The following is a 23,711-nucleotide window of genomic DNA, read 5'->3' as shown; positions in this document are numbered from 1 at the left end:
CCATATAACTTCTTACTTGGGAGGTAGGAGAAGAAAAGTGGCAGCTGGAAATAGTTACTGATTTCCTATGGGTTCCTCCCAGCTCCCTGGCATTTTTAACCTCTTTTTCACAAGTTATGCAAAAAGTGCTCCAAAAGAAATGCCTCCTATTTTATTATGCTGGCCAGCAACATCAGAGGCAGATGTTGGTGGTAATGGCAGTCAAGATTGAACCTTCCCACCAATATTCTGTTACATTTTGTTTCTGTGTGACAGATGGCAACAGAGAGGCAGCTTGATAAAATGGCATCTGACATGAAAGTGCAAATGAAGCAAAGATGTGTCACTGAATTCCTCCATGCAGGAAAAAAATGACACCCACTGACATTCATCAGTGCTTGATGAACATCTGTGGAGACCCAGCAATGGGTGTTAGCAAAGTGAGGTGGTGCATTTCAGGAGAGTCGATGGGTGACAGTGGGTCACGTCCACTGGTGCAGATATTTACAAAGACAGCATGCAGGCTCTTGTTTGTCTCTGGCAGAATGCATAGGTACTGGTGGTGATTATGCTGAAAAATACTGTTTTGTAGCTGTGAATTTGCTCAATGAAATAGTGTTTTGTGCTCTTTGTATCTGTTGTAGTTTCCATGGAAATAAATAGGAGGCATTTGTTTCAGGGTGACCTGTTTCATTCCTTCATTTTTTCCTTACTAATGTCCCCTAAATAACCAGTAGTCACTGATGCACCTGGAAAGCTATGGAGAAAGGTAGAAAGTAGGTCACTGACTTGTTAAGTGTCTGACTGGGTTTCAGCTGTACCCTGCAGAAGGCTAGTGTTTCTGCTCAGAAAGCTGTTGAGCAGAGACCAGATTTCAGGTTTTCAGAGACGTTCAATTTCCTTTGGGAGGAAACAGGGAGTAGGAAACCAAGAGAGATGAGTTCTTGTTTTAATTTAATTATTGAGGAAACTATATTCCATCACTGGCATCCAGGATGTTGTTTGTTTTTTCTCACCTCAGAAAAACTGACTAAGCTGCTCTGTGGGCAGCCCCAGTACATTTGATTTGTTTTCTTTTGGCAGTCCTGATGCTGCTGGCTGACTCAGGAGCCTAGGACCCTTTATTTGTACTAAAATGGAAGTGGGAGAAAGGGAGTGGAAGGAATTTGCATCAATGGTAAATCACAATAAACTCTTCCTGATAGTGCTTGCTGTTCTTTCTTTGCACTCATTGTCCTCCAAAACCTTATAGTGGAAGGTTTAGAGTTTGAACCCCAACTTGCTGCTGAGCTGTAGAAGGTACACAGGAGACCCAGCTTTGCATAGCCAGCCACCTCTGGCAGTGGTGGTGCCAGCAGCCATGGACACTTTTACCATGGACACTTTTACCCGGATCCTGTTTTCCCAGCATTTCATGGTCAGTGTATGAAGAGAAAAAAAAAAGAGGGAAATACTGCACTGGGATAAAATGCAAAAAGAGTACTGTAATGCAAAGTAATGAGTTGGTTGTGTTGTACATCAGGTTTAACAAGACCAAGTGCTAGGTCCTGCACTTTGACCACAACAACCCCAGGCAATGTTACAGGACTGGGGCAGAGTGGATGGAAGACTGTGTGAAAGAAATGGGTCTGGAAGCCAACAGTGTGCCCAGGTAGCCAAGAAGGCCAATAACATCACGTCTTGTATCATAAATAGTGTTGCCAACAGGGGTAGAGGAGTGCTTGTCCCTCTGTATGGAGCTCTGGTGAGACTGGACCTCAAGTACGGCATTCAGTTTCGGACTCCTCACTACAAGAAAGACATTGAGGCTCTGGAGCATGTCCAGAGAAGGGCAACAAAGCTGATGAGGGGTTTGGAGCACAAATCTGATGAGGATTGGCTGAGGAAACTGGAACTGTTTAATCTGGAGAAGAGGAGACCTTATTGATCTCTACAACTACCTGAAAGGAGGTTGTGGTGAACTGGGAGTTAGCCTCTTTTTCTACGTAACTAGCAACAGGACTAGAAGGAATGAGCCTCTATTTGCACCAGGGGTGGTTCAGGTTGGATATTAGGAGAAATATTTTGTCCAAGAGACTGGTCAGACACTAGAACAAGCTGCCCAGAGAGGTGGTTGAGTCACTGTCCCTGGAAGTGTTCGAGAAATATGTAGATGTGGTACTAAGGGACATGATTTAGTGAGGAAATATTGGTGTTAGGTGGGCAATAGGTGGTATGTGGTAGGTAGATGATCTTGGAGGCCTTTTCCACCCTGGGTTATTCTATTACCCTATGATTCTATTTTCTTTCTTTTGATTTTTGTTTTGAACATTCAAGAAATGGACAGAGCAAGCTGTTTACTACATGAAACAAAGCTGGACTGAGACATTTTCAGGCCACTAAACTTGGATTTCAGTCAGCCAACTTGGATTGACATACTGGATGAGCTACAGCCGATTGGCATGGAGAAGCGAGCAAAATATGCATCTGTCCTGGTGCCAACTTAAGCTAGGCTGTCGTTTTGTTTGGTGTCTAGAGAGCTGGTTTTCATAATTAAACCAGCCTTCAAACTCTTTTTAAATAAAGCTGAAGAAAAGAAGAACTGAAAGGGATTCCTCTTGAGCGTATGCACACTGCTGTAGCAACTCTTGCACCGTTCTCTGTGCAATCCCTGAAAATGTTTCCCTTTTTTTTTAATACTTCCCTAGTAATAAACACACATGCTGGCTGGCATGTGTAATTACAGAGCACGGAGGCAAAGAGGAGCTTTCTTACTGGGCTGAATCTTCCATGCTCTGGGGCATTTTCTCTCACAGAATTATTCCTGAAATTTTGCCACCCCAAGCTGCTCAGTGACAGCAGCAGGTTGCTGTACCTGCACACCAAACTGCTGCAGCTAAAGTGTCGGGGCAAAGTACAAAATACTCTCCTTTATCCCGGGAAAGAGCTGGAGGGGGAGGGAGTGGCTTGTTTGGGTTTTATTCCCTTTGGGGTTTTTTGTGGCTTTTTTTCTGTTTCCCCTGGCATCAGAGTCAGCAGTGACTTCGATTATATCCGCCTGATGGAGTCCAAATTGAATCCTAACCATTATTCATGTTATGGAGAATGCGGGTCAGGGGGGAAGGATTAAGCTGTACTCCAAATTTTGTTGGGCAAATAAAATGTCATCTCAAACAGTGAATAAAAGTGTGAAAACTGTAGCCGATTCCATTGCTAAACCAGGCAAGTGAGAAAATAATCTAGGTGCCCAAAGTGTTAAAAAAAACAGACAGAGAGGCAGAGCAAGAGCTGCACCCACTGAGGTGCCTTTGGCCTCACGCTGCACACTTCCCACATCATGTAGGACATGGCAGAAATCCAAGGGGTTCTGACTATTCAAAAAATGTCCAGATCCAGGATAATTGCAAGCTCTGCCATACTATGTTGTTGATTTAAGTCACGGATTCTCCCATTGCTGGCTTTTATTGCTGTTGTTGCTGTGCTGATAAAAAACAGCAAATGTGAATGGGACAGAGGAGCAAGGAGGGATTCCTTATTTTTTTCAGTTTTTTATTCATTTTCTTCCCTTTTAATAGAAACTTTAAACTGGTCTTTTAATTCTCATGAAAGGCTTTTATTATAAGAAACAAACTTGCAAAAATAAAAGCCTAGAAATGTAGTATTTTATTTTAAAAAGGAACTTTTAAAAAGAAAACTTTGAAAATCTTTTACATCAAAGAAAGAGGAGAGGAGAGGAGAGGAGAGGAGAGGAGAGGAGAGGAGAGGAGAGGAGAGGAGAGGAAGAGGAGAGGAGAGGAGAGGAGAGGAGAGGAGAGGAGAGGAGAGGAGAGGAGAGGGATAGGGGAGGGGAGGAGGAGAGGAGAGGAGAGGAGAGGAGAAGATAGGAGACGGGAGTGGAGGGGAGATAGGAGACGGGAGGGGAGAGGAGATAGGAGAGGGGAGGGGAGAGGAGATAGGAGACGGGAGGGGAGATAGGAGACGGGAGGGAGGGGAAGGGAAGGGGGAGGGGAGGGGAGGGGAAGGAGGGAAGGGGAGGGAGAATGAGGGGAAGGGGAGAGAGGGAAAGGGGAGGGGAGGGGAGGGGAAGGGGGAGGGAGGGAGAGGGAGGAGGGAGGGGAGGGGGGAGAGGGGAGGGGAGGGGGAAGGGGAGGGGAGAGGGGAGGGGGAGGGGAAGGGGAGGGGAAGGAGGGAGGGGAGGGGAGGAGGGGAGGAGGGGAGGGGGGGAGGGGAAGGGAGGGGGAGGGGAGGGAAGGGGAGGGAAGGGAGGGAAGGGGAGGGGAGGGGAGAGCAACCACTATACTTCAGTCTAAATGATTTATAGAAAAATTTTTCAACTCTTCTATCATTTTGGTGTTTTGTATCCAGAGATTGGGTAATTTACCATTTTGAATAACTAACATACATGAAAAAGTAGACATGCAGAAAACTAAAATCTTTGCAAAGACGTTATTTGCATAGGAGACAGGTCCTCGAAAATCAACGAGTGTTGATTTCCCTGGAATTGTATCAAGAGGAAGGCAGCTTGACTCAATGGTGATGAAACACAACTAAAACTAGTTTTAAGTGTCAGCATCCGCAGTAATAAACAAAACTGCATGTTCTGTGATGGGATCTAGGCTTTGCTTCATGCCATTTACAGACTCTTTGCCATGCCATGCAGTGACCACCATGCTCACATCAAGCAGGATAACTACTCAGTAAACCATATACCTTTTCCTTCCTCTGCTAAGGGTGAACATTTGAAAGGGGTTTTCCCTTTACTTTCATGAATTTTACACTGCCACTTTCTCAGTGCACTATAATCTTCCTGCTGTTGTGTTTCCACTTCAGGATTTTTTTTGAGTCCCAGCTCACACAGATCTTCTGCCAAACTCTGGCTCCTATTTCAACATCCTGGGCTTACTACTGCTGTGCAAAATAGCAGTACTCATTGTGACAAAAACATTTGCATTTAAGAGCAGCTACAGTGGAGCAGTTTTGCAAAAATAATAACTAATTTTTCAAATTGTTGGCATTGCTTCATGTAAGTACTGACTATTGTCAAAGCTAGGCTTTTCTGAAATCTCCACCCAGAGATTCTCTCCTAATCTTTTTATCTAATTATTTGAAGCAGAAAACATTTTCAGCCTCCAGATCAATTGAATCTGATGGATCAGAGTCAGCCACGGTAGAGAGGGAGGATGTGTGAAGACTTTAGTGAAGAGTTCAGTTCTCTGAGGCTCTCTGTAGGCACCAGATAAAAAGATGTTGATCCAGAAAACAGCACACACATATTTAAATTCAGAAGCCCCACCAAGACAGCTGTCTTTTGCAGACTGCAGAGATAACCAGGCTTTCAACTGAAACGACCTGGTTTGGCTTCCAGAATGAGGTAGGCTGTATCCTCACTTTGGAAATCCCTTCTAGATATCTGTAAGTTTTAAAGGACAAGTTGTGAGTGTTGTATTACCAAGACAGCATTTACTTTGTTCTGCTTGGAACAAAGGTGCTCCCCTGGTGACTTGTGGGGGCTGGAAGAACTCTCCAGGAGAGCACTTGTAAGCTCTCCTTCACAGCCTTGGCCACAACTGATGCTTTCCCAGCCACAGTTTGTCCTCATGACTGTCTAGGAGATATGAAGCATTTGCAGCTGACCTTCAAAATGAAGGTTTAATTTAGAGCCACAAGGCTCCTTCTGCTCTCAGCTTTTTTTCTTTGAATCTCGCAGTTTGAAAACCCAGCTTCAAGCCTAGCATATAAGATGGCTATGTGCAAGCCCACAGGTCGCTTGCATTTGTCTCTCACTGCTTCCCTGCGACTGTCCCTTGGCACTGCTGCTTAATTAGTTCTTTGTCACTGGCCTAGGCACAGTAGTGCAAGCGCAGCAAGTGATGGGAACAGGGAGAGAAAAAAAAAAAGGGACATAAAAGAGATTACAAGTTGTAACTGGTTCTTTCGCAAATTTAGACACACTGAAACTGTTAATGTTATAGAGCTTTCAGCCATGCAGATATACAGAACAGGCTTTTTTCTCTGCATTGCACAAGAAGACCATGTCCTGTGACTTGAACTCCTCTGATTTACGGCATTACAAATGAGAGATAATAATACTGGCTCCTGTATCCCTTCACAGCTATGCCACAAACTGTCGCTGCTGCTGAATCTCATCGCTTCAGAGGAAGGTATTTTCCTGCCTAAAAAAGCATTGAAAATAAACAGTTACAATGTGTTCATAAACTACTGTGGTGAGCACAGGAGAAATTAATGGACTTGTGTACTTTTAAGAACTTAGATGTTAGGCTTTTTTACAGGAAATATATTCATTCTCATTTTTTGTATGCATGACGGAATGCCCAACAGAAGCTTCTGTGTGCATAATAGCTGCCTGCATCATGCATGTTACTAAATATTTTGCTCGTAGAAATGCCAGTTTATGCATAAAATAGCCCAGAGATAACAGATTTTACACAGTAAGAACCATTTATGTTCCCTCAGCAGTCCTTTGGCTGGCATTCTCAAAAATACCAGGCGTCTCAGAATCAATAACACCTCTTGGCACTAAAATGTCCCAAACCCAATAAAACTTTTCTCTTTGATGACCAGTTGAACAACTTGTGGGAAATGTTTTGATGCCTTGCCAGGAACAGATAGTTTTTCTTTACTGGCTGATCTCTTTGATATTGTATTGGGATCTCAAGAATTTTTTTCTCTGGAGGGCTTTGAGAAAAATAGGTCTCATTCTTTGACTCTCACAATATATCCTGCAAGGATTAAAATAAAACTTGTTTATAATCTATTGCTTCCTGCATAGAAGGGGCTTGCAGAGTCTGCCAGAAAACATTGTACTTTGTTGCTATTGCCACTGTGGGGTTTTTTACGCAGAAATTTACCTAAGGCCAGGCAGCAGAATCAATAGTCATGGTTAATGGCAAATTATTATGAGTTACGTCAGGATTAACTTGTTCTTGTATACAGGACAAAGTTTCATTAGCAACATTGAAGGCATTCTGGTTGTTTACCAAAATAATATTTTGCTGCTCTGGTTTTCATGAAGTTCTCACTTTTCCTATATAAAGAAATTCCAAAAACTAGAAATAATGAATTTTAGAAAGAATACGAAGAAAATCAGCTGATGGTTGCAAGCAGCAAAATTGTTTACAGGCTCAATAGTCTATTAACTGAAAGGATAACAAGAGCAGACTAAACCTATTAGTTGAATCAGCAATATGAAGTCAAATTTACTAGATATAGCAACAAAGAAGCAATTCACCACAGATCAATGCGGACTATGGATGTGCCCAGAGGCTTTGAACTTAAATAAATAGGAGCAGCTGTAAAATATTTTTTGTTAAATTAAAAATCCCCCATTTTTTTCCAACACACCAGCATCTCCACCTTCACTTTTCCCTTGTTTGTGAATGAGTAGTCCTGGAATCAATTTTGAATGATATGAATCATTAACCTTAAAATCTTTAAATGTCTGCTCACATCTGTATGACTTCCCTTCACTTGAAAGGGCTAGAAATGCAAATGAATTAATTTGCAGGATGAGCTTGATGCAGAAAAATGTTGTTTACCTTACTATGTTTTGAACAGTCCATGGTTACTCCCTGCTTTGAAAAGAAGGCAAAAGCCATATGATACCACAAAAAGTTCTGAGACCTTTCAGCAGCTACTGAAATTAATCTGATGAATCCAACACTAGCCACAGGCAATGTAAACAAATTGACCCTGTGACTTAGACATAGCTTTCCTTTACCTATAACTGGAGAATCACTGGTATCAAGGGTTTCAAAAAACTAAAGCTCTGTTTTCTCACTCAACAATTCCCTTTAAAAATGTAAAACACATAATATTACATTAAGTAATCTGTACAGCGAGGACACTTGCATTTTAATCTACAAATCCTCCTAAGTCACTCTGTCTTTAGAACAGAATTTGGGCTTAGAATTCTTGAGTTTAAGACTACTAAAGCCTTAGACGGTGTTCAGGTTTAATTGCACAGTTATACAATATTTAACTGCACACCTAACTCAAGGCTGTGTTAGGTGATAGGTTTTCTGAGACAGCACATCCCACAGCCTTGAACATTGTACTGAGTATTTTCCAAGTTCTTGTGGGACACTTGCCTTTTCCCCTTGATCCATCTGCAGAGGAATAGTAAAATAGAAAGCTCTGGTTTGACCCATCCTTCTTTACAGTGGAGCTGCTTAGGCTCTTTACCTTCATACATCTCTTTGGACATGAGAACTGGGTGTATGATGATTTGGCTGGATACCACTTCAGTCCTGTCTTGTCAACCTGAGAAGACAACAGTAGGCTTCATCTAGAAGCTCACATAGGGTTAAACACCACAAAGCAAAAACACATAGGTCAGCTGGGGATACCTCACTGCTGACTTGCTCTGGACCAGAACAGCAAGCATAGAACAGTTGTGCTGTATCAGTGTACATCTGTGGATTGATCAGCTCTGGCTGCAGAAACATGGGAAGTATGTCTTAAATCTTCAGCCATAGAAAATCTCCAGTGGGAGAAAGCATCAGTTCAGGAGGGGCTGTCATTACCTGTGACAACTTGGCAATTCCAGATCTGTCCATGGTTGGTGGTTGTGTTGTTGGTCCTGTCAGGCTTCCTGCTCATGATGACCTGCAAGACAGCTACTACTATAGTTTGACAGAGCATGTTGCAGAATTAACAGCACAAATAGAAAGGAAGATGTTTCTGACGTGTACTGGGGCAGCTGACATCACTAGTGTGGCCAATATTTGCCTTCCACCAGCTCATGTGCCAAACAGAAAAGATTATACCAGTCCATTAATGCATGTCTAACCCTAGCCCTATACAAATTAATAAACATTAATAATGCAAATTTGTCTGATAAATGCTAGAATTTCAGGGTCTTCTGGCATTTATTCACTCATGCTGGAGATGTATCTCTCTCTGCAGGAAGTATCAGCATCCACTGTAGTTCTCTAACTACCCTGGTTTCTGATGGCAACCTTTGAACTGCAAGCATCAAGTTTAATCAGATCTAAAGAAGGATGGAAAATTAAATTAATTTGTATGTAAATGAATAAACATAGGCCAGATAAATTCTATAGAACACACATTCAACTATTCATATTCATCTTCACTGCCTATTCTGAGAGCTGCACTGCCTTTTGTTATGCAGATTATTGCCACATGCTATAGTTAGGGAGAAATGAGCTAAATATTATGCTGTTTTGCAACCTGGTTCAGGCATCCAGCAATCACATGTTTTGCAGCAGGGATCGATGCAAGGGGAGAAGGAAAGTGAAGATTGAATTTTTTTTTCCCCTGCTTTATTTGCCAAGATAAATGTGAGCAGTACAATTCACCTGCAACTGGTGTCATCAGGTTCTGTGCAAAGCTTTGATATCACCTTTCCATCCTTTCCTTCATATCAAGCACCCAGCACCAGTAAACATGCATTTCATTCAGAACCAATAGTAGTATAGACAGCCTTGTTCCCATAATGAAGGAAGGAAACTGGGAAGAAATCACTCTCAGCATTACCCTGGGAGTCCACAGGAACTTTCCTTGGGCCTGGACTAGTGAGGAAGTAGAGGAGGTTGTTCTCCATGTTCATTCCCATGCCTGTAGGCATGGATGAGTGCAGGGCCCAGCCAGAGCTGGCTACAGGTTTTTGATCCCATACCCAGCTCCCATCCATAACTCTGTGAACAATACACACCAGACTTCTGCATGTCTTAAACTTTAACCTTAAGCAATTTGTCCACACATAAATATTCTCATTCTTCTCATAGATGTGTTTTTGTTGTGCTCTACACCATGATTTTCCATTATTAATGTCTTTCAGCTACACTAGTAATAGCCAGGCTCTTTTCCTTTTTTCCTCTTCTTCCCAGAGGGTTTTTGGACAAGGGGAAGTAGGGAATGGAGCAGGGAGAAGTACATGTGTCATAAATCAGGAGGCAGAATGAGCTTTTCCCAAAGTACAGGTGAAGCCTCACTTACTGATTCTTGTAAAATATATATTTTAGACTGTAATATAAAGGGACTTCATATGCTTGAATTACCTTTGAGAATGAATGTTACTACTGTGTATTAAGCCCATCTGATTACTGTGAAAAGAGGAGCTTTTCATTAAATGTTTATATTTGTTCTACATTGTTATAGATTTGCTGGCTATTTAGCAGCTGAAACTTTTTAATAGTTTTTTAATAATAATAATATATATATATATATAAAAAGCTAAAGAGATTCTGTCAGGTTTTGGAGGCCCAAAAGTTGACCTATTGTCTCTATTTGCCAAGTCCATGTAAATCCTTGCAGTGTCTCAGCAAAATTATTTTAAAGAGGGGAGAGGAAGAAAAAAAGAGATTAAAAGTGACAGGAGACCAACAGGCAGTGATAAAAAACACATGCAGCTCAGCACAGAGGTAAGCAGCCCCTCAGCAAGAAATCTCCAAGCATGCTCCATAAGATGATGAGTAACCCCTACCACTGCTTTACTTCATTCAGAAGTCATGAGTCAGTCCACTCCTTTCCAAATTTTAAGGGGGAGACTGGCTTCCTTAGGCTTTAAAAATAACGATACACGTGGGTAGGTTTTGTTTTTTTGGGGGAGGGAGGGGTTTGCCTGTTATTCTGATACCCAGACCACTTACTATGCATTCTGCTCATGTTTTCCCATTCTACTCATCAGCTCTGTGGCCCAGTGCAAAGTTATTTCATGTCTTAACTGAAAGCTGAGGTTCTCATCAAATCATTGCATTCCAGGAGTCTAGGCTTAACAAACAATAAATATTACAAGTGAGGCAATAATCTCTGACAGTCTGAACTGGTGATTGCTGCAATAACAAATCTGGTTGTTTACGCAGTGAAGAAAATAGACACAGAGAGTAAACAAGCTTCAGTCTGAAGATATAAATCTTCCCATTGTGAGAAATATCTTTAGAGAGCTGTTTGTTTTAATTAATAGTTTCAGGATAGTGAATAATTTAGATAAAATAAACTTCACCTAAACCCAGAAAGAAAAAAAAAGAAGAAAAAAAAAGAAAAAAAAGAAAAAAAACAGCAACCAGACAGAAGATAATTTTTTAATGTAGACAAATTTCAGTTAGCCTTTGACTTAACATTTTCAGGTAAGAACTTATAGCTGGACTCCTGAACCCAGTTTTAAAGAGGTAAGTATCTTGATTTTTAATCCAGACATCCATGTAAGTTCCTATATAGAGATTTAGGAAATCTAGAGGTCTTCATTCTAAATAAGATACATTGACCTCTTTCATAAATGTATTTTTATTGTCATATATGTGTGGAAAGATATATATACATCTGTCAAATTCCTGGCTTCAGGCCTTCACTTGGCAGTGAGGAGAATATGTGAGGAGGCAAATGAAAAATAAATCTTTGCATTCCTCTAGCACCTTTCACCTGAGTATCTCAAAGTCATTTGCATCACGGAAGAATTATGCCATATGGGGAATTATTTTTAGCCCAGATTAACTAGAGAGAAATCTATAACATGTAGTGGTTAAGTGACTTATCCCATGTTGTCGTTGCTCATGCGATTGGTTTTCTGGCTTGACCCACACTAGGAAGTGCTGTCTGCCTCATAAGCAGGTCCTTCCTTGCAAAAGGAGGACTTGACGTTTGTTGGAAGAGGAAGAGCATGTGGAGGTTCAGTCTAAGGTTTGGATTTCATCCACAGCTGATAATCCCTTGCTCCAGTGTCCTCTGGCCTCCATGTCAGCCTTGTGCTCCTTCTCAGTCCTCAGCCTCCAGGCACTTCCCCCTGCCACCCTTCTCTCCTCCTTCCTCCAAACCTTCTCACATCCCATTTCCCTCTGCCTTCTGGAAAACACAGTCCTGATCTCAAAAACTTTACAGGCTAAACAGACACAATTTTATGCGTGGGTGAGAGTGTTGCTAATAAAAGCACTTGTCTTGCCAGCACCCTAATCATTTTGCTTACGTGTTTTATACCTTTCCCTCATTCTTTATCTATTTCATTTATTTAGATTACAAACTCTTCAGGCTGGAGATCCTGCCTTCTTGTGTCTTTACATCCCCTTCCACAGCATGGCCCCACAGCCAATTGGAGTATGCAGCTGTGCTGCTACCATAGCACACACAGTAATAAATAAAACTAGGACTGTGAAGAGATTATAATTAGAGCTGTGCAAAACTCAGTGGTTTTGGTTTGCATTGGATCCTCCCTGCTGAGTCTACATTGTGTTTTGGATTTATATGCAAAAAAACTCAAAGCAAATCTCCCAAAGTGCCAAGTGTGGCCTGGTCTGGGCTCAAAGTCATGCACAACCAGGGTGTTTTCAACAGTTCCTCCTTGAAATTATAAATCTGCCAAGGCTAAGTCCAGGTTTACTGAAAGGTTCTTGAACCTTTGCAGATTTTGGGGGCCAGCCAAGTTTTCGGTCTCTCCCAGCCCTGCTTAACATACTAATTGCCACACCATAATGCCCTGTGGCTAACAAGAGGATTTAATCTTTCTCAGCAGCACATGCAGGTCTACTTATGAAGATCATAGCCAGCTTTAAAATCATAATTTAGATTTCCAAATTCATTGTTCAAGGTGAACAGAAACACACCCACCATCTTGTGTTGAGACACTTACTTTGCCCCCTTCAGCAGAGCCATCCCTCATCCTGCTTACCCTGGTCCTACCAGGACAGTGACAGAAAAAGCCAAGCGAGAGCTGCTTGATGGCACAGCGCTCATCTCAAATGCTTGAGTGACTTCCTCAATTGCCTGGGAAGCATTCCCTTGAAATCCCTGCAAGCTCTCATTATGCCAAAACAAGCTGTGACAGCCATCAGGTTTATGCTGCAGGTTTCCGAAGGGAGTGTCTTTTTCTAAGACTGATGGAGAGTAACTCGACCTTGTGGAAGCCCCATTGTTCCTTAGTAGCCATGTGTGCATGTGCATGCAACTATGCACAAAGTGAACATTTGGAAGAAGAGGCAGAGTGAAGTATCAATGACATCTCTTTTGTTTGTACCAAGTGTACCACATGGAAGACATGTTTACCAGGTGGAAGATGTGGGGCAACACCATGCCATGGAGGTCCCCATGATGGAAATCAGAGAGGCCAGAAGAGCAGCAGCCACTCAGGCCTTACACCCAGGGGATGTGACTGTGCCAGCAATGTAGGGAAAGCTTTTTAAATAGCTGTTTGCCAATATGTTAAACCATACAGAAGTATTTTGAATGAAAACATTTCCATTCCTTGCCTGTGATAGAGCAGAAAAACAAAGTGAGAGACATCTCCTGGGGTATTACCAGAAAATGCTGAAATTAGCCTACTCAGTAAGGACTCAACCTAGTGCCCCTAGACAGTCTGGGGCATAGAAATCTAGCAGTACTACATTTTGCCAATATTTCACTTGCAGCTCTCCCAAAAGACTGGTTCCTGGCTCTTCTGCCCTGACTGTGCAAGACCATGTGTGCCTTTGGTATATACTAAGTCACAAATGTCTGGATGAGAGCTGCCAGGAGCTTCTACGTCAAAATGCTTCTTCTCAAACTGCTGTATCACAGAAAATTGTGCTGAGATTGATGAAATTTTGAGGAAAAATAAGGGAAAAAAGTAAGGATTTGAATGCAGGTATTTCGGTATTTTCAAAATGAATAGTTGTAAGGGCGTGTATTTCAGTAATTTTTGTTTTCTGCCAATTATTAGCTAATAAAAAAGAAACAAATTTAGATTTTATATGAAAGAAAATGAACTACATGATTTTATCTTCATTTGGCATGTTTTAGTGGCTGCTGGATTTTTTTTATCTTGAATATTTTTGCAGGACAGGAAATCCAGTTCCTAATTAATTAAAGCCTTAGTTCAAATTCCTAGCAGTTTTGTTCCTCACTATAGACATTTCATCTGAGTATACAAGAGAAAAGAGAAGGCAGGGAGAAGACCTCCAGGTTTTCTGGAAGGAGTGCATCAATTGGAGCACAGCACACAACTGGTTCACTTAGGCCTTTAGAACAATTTAAGCCTGATGGAGGAGGCCCCAGGAGCTGGGTTGATGGCAGGGATGGGAGAATCATGTGTGATGTGACTTCTTTTCTGGACTGACATGGTGAGAAGGGCCTAGGGCAGGAAAGAGCACTGGTACCCAGACTGTCAGTGTCCTCACACATGCAGGTGTAATAATGAGAACAATGGGAAAGAAGTCAAAGTGCTCGCAGGCAGCCAGATTGTTTTACAGGAAGATACTTTTCACCTCAGCACATCTCCAAGGCATGAGACCAGCTGAAGCACAGTTCCCCGATGCTCCTCTGGGCTCCCATTAGCCAGCACAACCCAGAGCTAAAGAGATGTGAGAGTTCTGCTTGCTAATACACTGGTAAGAGTGTCACATGGCAGAGATGGGAACAGGCAGACACTGAACGAGTCTTACACACAAAGCAAGAGACTGGTCTTCATACCCAAATGCTATTTTAACATTGCATTTTACTCCTTTTATTCATCTTTTAATTCTAGGGATAATTCAAAAGAGGTGATTTCTCTGGGGTTATTTCCAAGAAAGACAATCCTCAGATGATGCAAGGAAATACTGAAGTGTGCTCACCATATGCTTTCCTGGGCTTGCTCCTGAGCTCAGCAAGGACACACCATACAAATGTATAGCAGGATGAATGGCAGGACAGGGCACCTCAGGTGGGCATGTCTTGGTGACAGTGGGGCTTAAGCAGTCTTTCATTCTCGTTTCAGAGCTGGGCATGCATTGAAGAAATCAAAACACTGTGGTCAGGCAGCCAAAACCAGAGCCTCAATGTCATGTATTCATGGTGATGGTCATTTTTGGTTTGCACTATACTGGTGCAAAAAAACAGCACCCAATCATAGCTAGGATTTTTAACAAGCATGTGAACATGAAAGCAAAAGCTTTATTAAAGTAATAAGTATTAATTAGCAAAAAGATAGATATCTTACTTTCCTTCTGACTGATAACTACTTCCATATGGAGATAAATAAGCTTGCTCTGAAAGAAGAAAAATACTTCAGAACAACAAATAACCCAGGCATTTTCAATATGTCTTAGATATATTTGACATATTACAGATTATATTGAGTTTGCATATCAAAGTCATCATTCATAGCTAATAAAAGTAATAAAACTAATATATGAGCATGTAGATGTAAAGCTAAGCAAATAAATCTGCAGTGTTTTCAGTAGTTCTAACAAGTATCTATTTTATTAATGAATTTTAGCCTATTGACTTGAAAAAGTTTTTCCTTCACAGCAGAAAATTGTGTGAAGACTTCTATGGTTTCTAGATTTTACCTCTAGAATCTCAAAAAAAAGCTGGTAATCAAAAATCTTAATTAAACTACATCACCAGTTCAAATTATTTTGCTAAATAGTAGGGCACTGAAATCTCACCAGGCCATTCTCATATTCCTACACCTCAATGTTCATGTTCATACATGTCCCTTTTTATTGCTGTACTTTTTCTCTGCAATGCTATATGAAAAGAAGAGACATGCAAGAGGAAAACGATTGTTTCTGTGCATAAAATCTATAATACTCTTCTCCCTAGCAGTACTGTCTGCAATATAAGGCTGAAGAACTTTAACAATGATACTAAGTAAGGACTTTTTGTCCTTAATAGTGCAATGCCTTGCAACAGAAAGCTGAGGCAGGTTTCTGCTGACTTAGCATATGCCTCACAAGAAAGAAATCTATCTGGCAATTATGGTTTTGCGTCTCCTGCCCTGTCTTCTGTTGTTTGTATAACACAGCGGTACTTCTGCCACAGGCTTCTTCATACAGCTGTCCTGTCAATGCCAGTTTTCATAGGTAATCCATCTAGCTCAGCAGAGTTCAAATAAGACACCACCCTGTCTTTAATTAATGCTTTATTTAAGTCTCCCCTGGGGATGTAGCCATGCTGATTTTTCAAAATTCTCTGTTATTTTTCAAGCACAAAAGAAAAGTCCACATCTGAGTTTCTAGACTGGGAAAATCTACTTCACTCAGTCTTCTAGTCTCAGTCGATATTTTAAATCCCTACAGACATCTCTACAGCTACTGAAAGTGTTATGCATTTAGTTGTCCAGATTGGGAAGGAGAAAAAAGATAAATTCAGTCAAATTCATTCACTCTGCAATTTCTTCTCATGTTCGGCATCCACATTTATCATAGCCATAGCCAGTTTATGCACTAATTTATGCTATCATAGACCTTTAAGCCCCACATATTACTCAGAGCCCTTCAGATAATGAGCAGTATCAGCTCAAGACACAAACCATTTCTTGCTGTGTAGCTGTTTGTCCTATGCCTGCGGCTTTGCTGGTTGGGATCTGAATGCTGTGGCTTGGTATGACGGAGCTGATACAGTCCTTAGTGTGAGGTCACTGTGGATGCAAAATCACATCAGATAGTCTACCCACCCCTTACGATGTTTTCAAGATTTTTTTTTTTAAATATACATGTGACAGTGCTGTTAATCAGACCTGATGTACATGAGCAAACTAGTAAAATATATCAAATGACAGATAAGCAAGACAGACTAAAATCAAAGGCTGCAGCAGAGCATGTTTGAATCAGTAAGAGTCAAGAACTGGTACACCCTCAATCAACACTGTCTGATAATATTTTACTTGCTTTGGGTTTTTGTGTTTTAATGAGCAAAGAACAGTGTTTTGTAATCCTCATTATTTAAATGCATAGCACCACTTTGTGCTTCTGTAGCTTCTTCCTCAAATTATGTTGCATGTATTAAGCAAGATTTGTGGCATCTTTCAGAGGGTGTGAGAGTTTCAGTGATTTTTTTATGTACGGGTTGTGGTCATAGAGGCTTTTTTTTTTTTACGAGAATTAAGAACAGAAATTTTCATTCACACTTTTCAATCAAACATAGTACAAAGATATATTTTTCACTTTTCAGAAGCCATACAAGTTACCTCCTACCAAGTTTATTCTACCTCTCTAACTGAAAGAGCACGCCAAAGTGAGTGTCCACCAATTTCCCCAGAACAATGAAAGGTGTGTTGTAGGCTTGATATCCTGACATCAGCATAAGTCTGCACACAGACCAACCCTCAGTTTTGCTAAAGGCTTCAGCTGAAATTGTATGACAGTTCTTTGGCAGAGCTGAAAAGTGAAGCCCAGGTGGTGGCCTCCCAAGTGACACCCTCTGATCTCTAGACAATCATCCTTTTGCTTCCTGATTACATTTTTTTCTATCATGACTACAGTGTCATACTTCCAGCCTTGCTCTACTGAGTCCATTTCAACCCTCAAAGAACAAACAGTAGGAAAAACAAAGGTACACCACCATCTTTTCTCCTCCAGTCCCTTTCCAACATAGACTGATCTTCTTTCTTCTGTTATCACTTGTTTCTTTCCTACAATTGAGTCACCATTTTAGACTGCAATTAGCTTTTGTAGATCTATGGTTTCTGTTTTGGACCAAGACTCAAATGGATTTCATATGATTTCATACAGAAAGAAATGAAATGGAAGATTACTTGATTCATGGGGCTAATAAATATTTATCCATCCAGAAAGTGACTTGTTCTAAATGCAAGGAGACTATGCTAGAAGCTCAAATTTTTGAAGTCCTAGTCTAGTCCTACAAGAACTGCCTGGAACTTTTCTAGTACCTACATGTCTTACTATCTAGATCGCCATCACCATAATGCCTGTGCTCCTCCCAGTAATGACACTCCCTCTCCCTCCCTTTGCTCTTCTTGCCAAACTATAAGAAAAGATGGACTGATAACAGAAAGTAAAGTTTTTTGTCTATGTGTTGATGGAGGGCAGTTTTCTATCAACACTTGTGATAAGGCATATAAATGTTACCGTTATACACAGTCCAATAGCTGGGCTACTTAGATGGTAACTTAACTAGATGTTAGGTCAGTGGACCTGGACTAAGTGAATTAACTCACTGATTTCAGCAAAATTAATCCTTGCAGTTAAGCTAAGAAGAAATAAACTTGCAACACAGCCCAAAATATCCTCTCTGGTACAGCAACTGGTCAAACGTATTCAGTCATGAAACTGGCTGGGCTAAAGCTTTTTTCTCATGGAGGTAATTTAATACAGCTTAAAAAAAGCAAAAGTAAAGACAAAACAAACAGAGTGTAGATGGCTTGGTACCACTTCTTCAAAGGTTTAGGTGAGGCATAAATACCAAGTTCATCACACCCATGTAAAAGGCTCGGTTTATCACTATCATCTAGTAAAAAGTTAAGCTCACTTCTTTCTCATTGTTCCGTTGACACCACTGACAAACATGACTGACAAACATTTTCTTTTTTGTTGTTTCTCTCCATCCTGTATTGTTTAGAGATTTTAAAATTAAATTAATCAGCATCTTAGAGCATAAAGTTCTAAGGTTGCTTTATTGTGAAATTAAAGCATGACTCACAGTAGCTGTATATCCACCTTTGTGGCCGGACCAGCTTTGTTATTTTTCTGTGTTGTTTCTTTCCATGCTGGTTTTGCAGCAGAACTTGTAGCCACACAATGTAATGAGCTAAGAAATGGCAGTGCGTCATTCAGGGTGGGTCTGAGCAGCGATGTCGCAAAGAGAGATGGCAAGATTACAGGGAGGATCTGAGCAGGATCTGGAGGAGGGTGAAGAAAGAAACGTCCTGCAACAACAGAAATAACCATTTATGTATGTAAATCACGAGAAAGGGAACTCTTCAAAGGCAGATTTACCTACCAGGGAATTCATTGGGGAAAAAAAAAAAAAAAGAAAAAAAAAAAACCAACAACAAATGTTTGAAGGGACTGGCTGCAAACAGACACACAGGTGCATGTGCACGTAGCTAAAATGAAGCAAACTCCCTCAGCAGTTGCAGCACGTCCAGCTGCTCAACTGCAGCTCTGGAAAGTTCTCACTGTGGCCACTCAAGGAGTGGCACAGCTCAATTCCTTCAGCTAGAAAGAAGTACTTCTGGGAGCCACAGAAATTAAGCTGTTTGGTTTCCTGTGGCTCTGCATTTTGTGGTTGATTAGTTGAGCTTTTCCTGCGGTCAGGGCATCCTGTGTGGATTCTCTGGGGTCTAATAATTCAGTTCACCTTCCTCTTCTGCCTTTCCTTCAGTGAGACACTGATGTCAATCTCTGTCTTCTGTGTAAGTGGCAGACTTTTAGAAACCTGTCCAGACTTTATATCTGTAAGAATATTCTGTCCCTCTCTCAAAAGTATCTGAAGATGGCCAGCTTATTCCAAACCTGCTGTGGCAACATAGATAAACAATCAGGTAAAACTCACTTGGGAAGCCAGGATTCAATAATATCACATCTTTAAAGAAGCAGTAAAGCTGCTAACACAACCTGTGTGAATCAGGCCTGTTTAGAAATCCAGGGCTGAACTGTTGATAGATACCTAGCAATTAGGCATAGGACATCTTACACCAGGAGCAAAAACTGTAAACAGAGATCATATATTTCAGAAATTCATTGTTGCAACTCTGGCATGACATATATAAGTATATAATGCTCACCAAAGGGTTGCCAACAGGAAATACCCCAGGAACAAAATGCAGAGAGATAGATTTTTATGTTTTCATTTAAACAGGAAAGGTAGGTGGAAACCAAAACAAATGAAGCTATGCTTAAAATAAAGATTACTATATTCTAGGCCACTAAAGGCTGTAACACCTGACCTAAGAATGGGTGGGGATGTTTGGGATAAAGGAAGGGAGGCCTGGAAAACTGTGGACCTATCTAGATAAGTTTGATGAAATGAAAATAAACAACCGATATCTGCTAAAGGGTACGTGGAATAAGTCAAGCAAGACAGCCACGTGGTTTACATATTTTTAGTGTTCATGGAGAATTGGGTCTGCCAGAATAATAGGCTGTCATGGAAAAGAGCTCTGTGCTGGTTTTACTCATGTACCTTTGAGGTTAGTTGCAAAAGCTCCCATTGACTGAACTCAGCCTTTTCACACTATTTTTAGTCTCAGTAAAATGAAGTCAAGAGCTGCATGGCTAACTGTTGGGACTGGCACACCGTAGTGAGATGCTTCCCTGTGCTTGTACCACCTAGCAGACTTGCTTTGGAATACAGCTTTGTTTCAAGATTCAGGCCAACTTCAAATCTGTTACAACTCACCCTCAAAACAGTCAGTTAATGGGAACTTGCTCATGAAAGTCATTTTGCTGTTGTTTTAAGGGGAGAGACACACTGCCAGTTCTCTGCTGATACTGATGCCAAAGTCATTTCATAAAGGATGCCACAGTATATACCAATTCTCATTCCTCAGAGACTGAAAAAAAAGATGGTGGTGTAGATATGTGCAGAAGAGTACTTTCAGAGACTCCCAAAGCTTATCCTAAAGTTATTGCCTTGCAAACTGCTGACCATTTCTGGCTCCTGTCCAGCAAAGCACTTAAATATTTGATAAACTCTGAAGCACTCTTAACAGACTTCAAACCAATACATCCATAAGCTCTGTGCTGGACCAGCCCCCAAAAGGCTGAACAAGAGCTGTACCTTGAACAAGAGAAGTCTCCCCCCCCTCCCCCGATAGTCCTCGTCTGACATGGTAATTTGCTTCTTCCAGGACAGATACCAACAGGCCACATCAATATGCACATTGGCTGGCCATGATAAAAAGGAAAAACAAAACAAACGAAAACAACATAACCACGTAAATGACTTGAGTATTTTACTGCAGAGAAATTTCTCTAATGGGGACAAGCCAGATGAGAAAGAGGTGATTTTGCATACAGCTTTGTTTTGCATGCAGTGCTGTAGAGAAAAGATTTCCTTTCCCAGAATCAGCAGTTTCTGGATGACAATAAATCCACACAGGGACACGCTAAAGCATATAGCAATTCCTAAAATAAACAGTTCAGACTTCTAACTGTATGATAGGCATTAGTAAGTTTGAATAATTGGATTTAACTGTAGGCAGAAAGAAGCTACAAGACCAGATGTGCATATAAAACTAAACTTAGCTAATCAAATCAGTCTACCATCTGGTACAAGAAGAAAAATCAGGTGGCAGACCTGGTCAACATGAGGAAATGGCACAAATGTCTGGATAATGAACTTTAGTTAAATCAGTGTGTTACACAATTCAGAAATGGAAACATCCATAAAATGAATTGTATTAGTCTAACTAAATTGTATCTGATTTAACTAAATTAACACCATTTTCCCCTGTGAACTAGACCTTAAGTGACCTATCACAGGTAGTAAGTTGGAAATATTTAAAAATAAGTATATGTTTATGGCAGACAAAGGTTCACATACACTCTTCTCCCCATGCAAAAGAAATCTTCCCCATCAGACTACTCTTTTCCTAGCATTTGAGGATAAAGCCCTCCAATTAAATGTGTGCAAGTCGGAGCCAATGCGACCTGTTGCATTTTAGCTACCTTGCAAGCATGGAACTGAGGCAAAGGCAGGAAGCTGAGGAAATTGTAGGGTCTTGGGGGAGCATGTATAGGCGGTGGTGGTGACCTCAGATGTGGACCTCTGCACGAGAATGGGTATCCAGCAGACTGAGCTGGGAGTACTGTTGGTTTGGAAGTGCTGATCTGGGTTGTTGTGTTTGGATGCAGTGGAACAGATTGCAGCTCTAGCCCTAGCTGTTACCCATTTTGCAGTGCCATTGCAAAATATTACGTAGTAATCTCTCTCTTGCAGACACTCTGGGAATGCCCTTGATCGCCTCCTGCATCCGCTGTTCTTTTGTGGCTCCTGGTCATCTATGCTTAGGCTTGCTGTTTACTGTAGAATGAGGGCTGCACACTGGAAACAGAAAGCCTGGATATCTTGTGGTGCTTCCAGTAGCACTGCACGGTGCTCAACAGAGTCTCTTCCAGTCCTCCATCTCTATGACATCTTTGACGGATAACACAAATTGGACCATCTTCTTCCCCATCCTCCATTTTGTGCTGCCTGCCTGCTAACAGCAGCCTCGGCATTTTGCATGTAAGCTGCACAACTCAGCCATTTTGATCAGTTGATGTAGAACCACTGTAGACAGGGAGAGAGTAGAGGTTTAAGGTGATAACAACTTTATTTCATTTATGGGGTTTAGCTTTTGGTACAAAGTTCCACCTACTTGGCAACACGAGCATGTTTGTGAGTTTGCAGATTTACTTCAGTGCTCCAGCAGATCATCTTTCCCTTCTGCTACTCCTCTGGAAATACTTCAAGTCAGCGTGTTGTGCACATAATTGACAGTGGCTTCCAGCCTCCACAAATAGTATTAAAAAGATAAGCACAACCTGGGGGCGGGGAGCGAGAAGGGGGGATTTTCTTGCTTAAAGTGCAAAAGATTTGGAGAAATCATGTGTCTGCTCCTAGTTTTCTACACATGCATTTTGTTTATAGTGTACATGTGCAAAAACAAGTCAAAGAGCTCTCAGGGGAGTTAGGAATCTGTCCAGCATGTGGCAAATCCCTAGCACAAGACAATCCTCCACACTGCTGCCATTCTTAGGGTCCCCTCAACACAAGGTATTTCTGCTGCAGGAGTTCAAGGGATTATTTAGAAAAGGGATTGAGAATGAGAACCAGCTCTCACAAGCAGAGGTTTAAAAGCAACGACGATTCAAAAGCTAACCTGGTACTCAAGGTTAACAGCAGGGACGTGCTGTGTCCCGGAGGGTGACTATCCCAGTTCCCCTTCGGGGCTTGTTGTGGCTCACTGAGCTTTCTGCAAGGAGTTTTCTTTTTCCTGCATGTCACCGTGTAATCCAGCCCCTTTCCGGGGAAGGGGAGCGGGGGGAGGGGATGTTAAAACGAATAAACATTTCAACACTCGTTCAGCTCACCTCATAGCCCCAATAAAAACAGTGTAATATTTTAAACTGCTTTTGCCGTCTTCTTTCTACGGGGCAGTTGAAGGGATATAAAAGCATTCTAACAATTTTATAGGTTGTCTCTGTAACTCTTTTGTGATGTAGGAGAACAGGAGTTTTGTTGCCATTTGCCCGTGGACAGCTGCCAAACTCACCTGTCTCCAAGGAGCCTGCGAGGGACATATCACATCGCTCTGGAAACTCGGGGCTGGGCAGGATGGCTTCTCACTTTACTCAGCTGAGAAACATATTGCACAATTTAACCCCTTACCGAGCACTGGCCTGGCCCTGCTACTCAAAACCAGCAGCTCATCCAGTTTGCAGTAAGATTTAAGGAAAGCAAAAGCTGCTGGATGGCTTGAGAGAAATCTAAAACCAGGATTTTTTCTCTGAAAAACCCTTATCCATGTGAGAAGTCTTTTAAACCTGCTAGTCATCCTAATGATTACGGTGAAGCCTTTACATGTCCACAGCTCTTTTGTCACTCTTTAATCTTGGTAGCTAGCCTCCAAAGTTGAACTCTTTTTATACAGGCTCCAATTTGACAAGGTACTTAAGAATTTGTCTTTCCAACTGAAGTTTTACTGGCTTAGTTGCATGTTCAAAGTTAGGCATATGTTAAAGTATCTGAAGCCAGAAAATGGTGGCTTTATCCTGTGTGTAAAAGGCAAAGCTAAGGATTAGAAGAACTCTGCCACTGACCACATTTCCTTACAGGTCACTTCATGTGCAGGATCCTGCTTTTAATCTCAGCAATGACAGTTAAACCCCTCCCATGTATCTGGCTGGCACGGGAGAGCTGTGCAGCTCTGTTTTTTACTGTTGAAAAAACATTTGCAGATCCTTGCATGGAAGGTCTGACAGAAATGTAGTGTAATCTACTCCCTTATGTATGAATTTCTCTTTTTTTTCCTCCTTACAAACGAATATTTACATTCTCCAACCTCCTCCTCTCTGGAAAGAAAAGCGCATAAAATT

At 41.4% G+C, this 23,711-nt stretch overlaps 1 long non-coding RNA gene and 1 pseudogene across 4 annotated transcripts; one reads left to right on the top strand and one right to left on the bottom strand.

Annotated features, from left to right (window-relative positions):
• The window catches only part of LOC146545404 (potassium voltage-gated channel subfamily KQT member 1-like), a 241,286-nt pseudogene that overhangs the window by 214,314 nt on the left and 3,261 nt on the right, over positions 1-23,711 (top strand).
• Positions 4,187-22,872, bottom strand: LOC146545405 (uncharacterized). 4 transcript variants are annotated; one of them, XR_014885788.1, is made up of 11 exons: positions 22,496-22,872; positions 21,992-22,157; positions 21,300-21,903; positions 18,328-18,553; positions 16,199-16,306; positions 14,882-14,930; positions 14,517-14,661; positions 8,502-8,583; positions 8,325-8,411; positions 8,063-8,238; positions 4,187-6,127 (listed from the first exon to the last, which is right to left on the bottom strand). It is a non-coding gene; the product is annotated as an uncharacterized LOC146545405 (long non-coding RNA). The 4 variants fall into 4 exon arrangements; XR_014885789.1 differs by having other exon boundaries at positions 21,992-22,124; XR_014885790.1 differs by having other exon boundaries at positions 21,992-22,070.

This window comes from Meleagris gallopavo, chromosome 1, assembly GCF_905368555.1.
Source record: "Meleagris gallopavo chromosome 1, MGAL_WU_HG_1.1, whole genome shotgun sequence".
In the NCBI taxonomy this organism is placed as follows: Eukaryota; Metazoa; Chordata; class Aves; order Galliformes; family Phasianidae; genus Meleagris; species Meleagris gallopavo.
The sequence above is the reverse complement of the archived record's forward strand: the minus strand, read 5'-3'. Positions and strand labels throughout refer to the sequence as shown.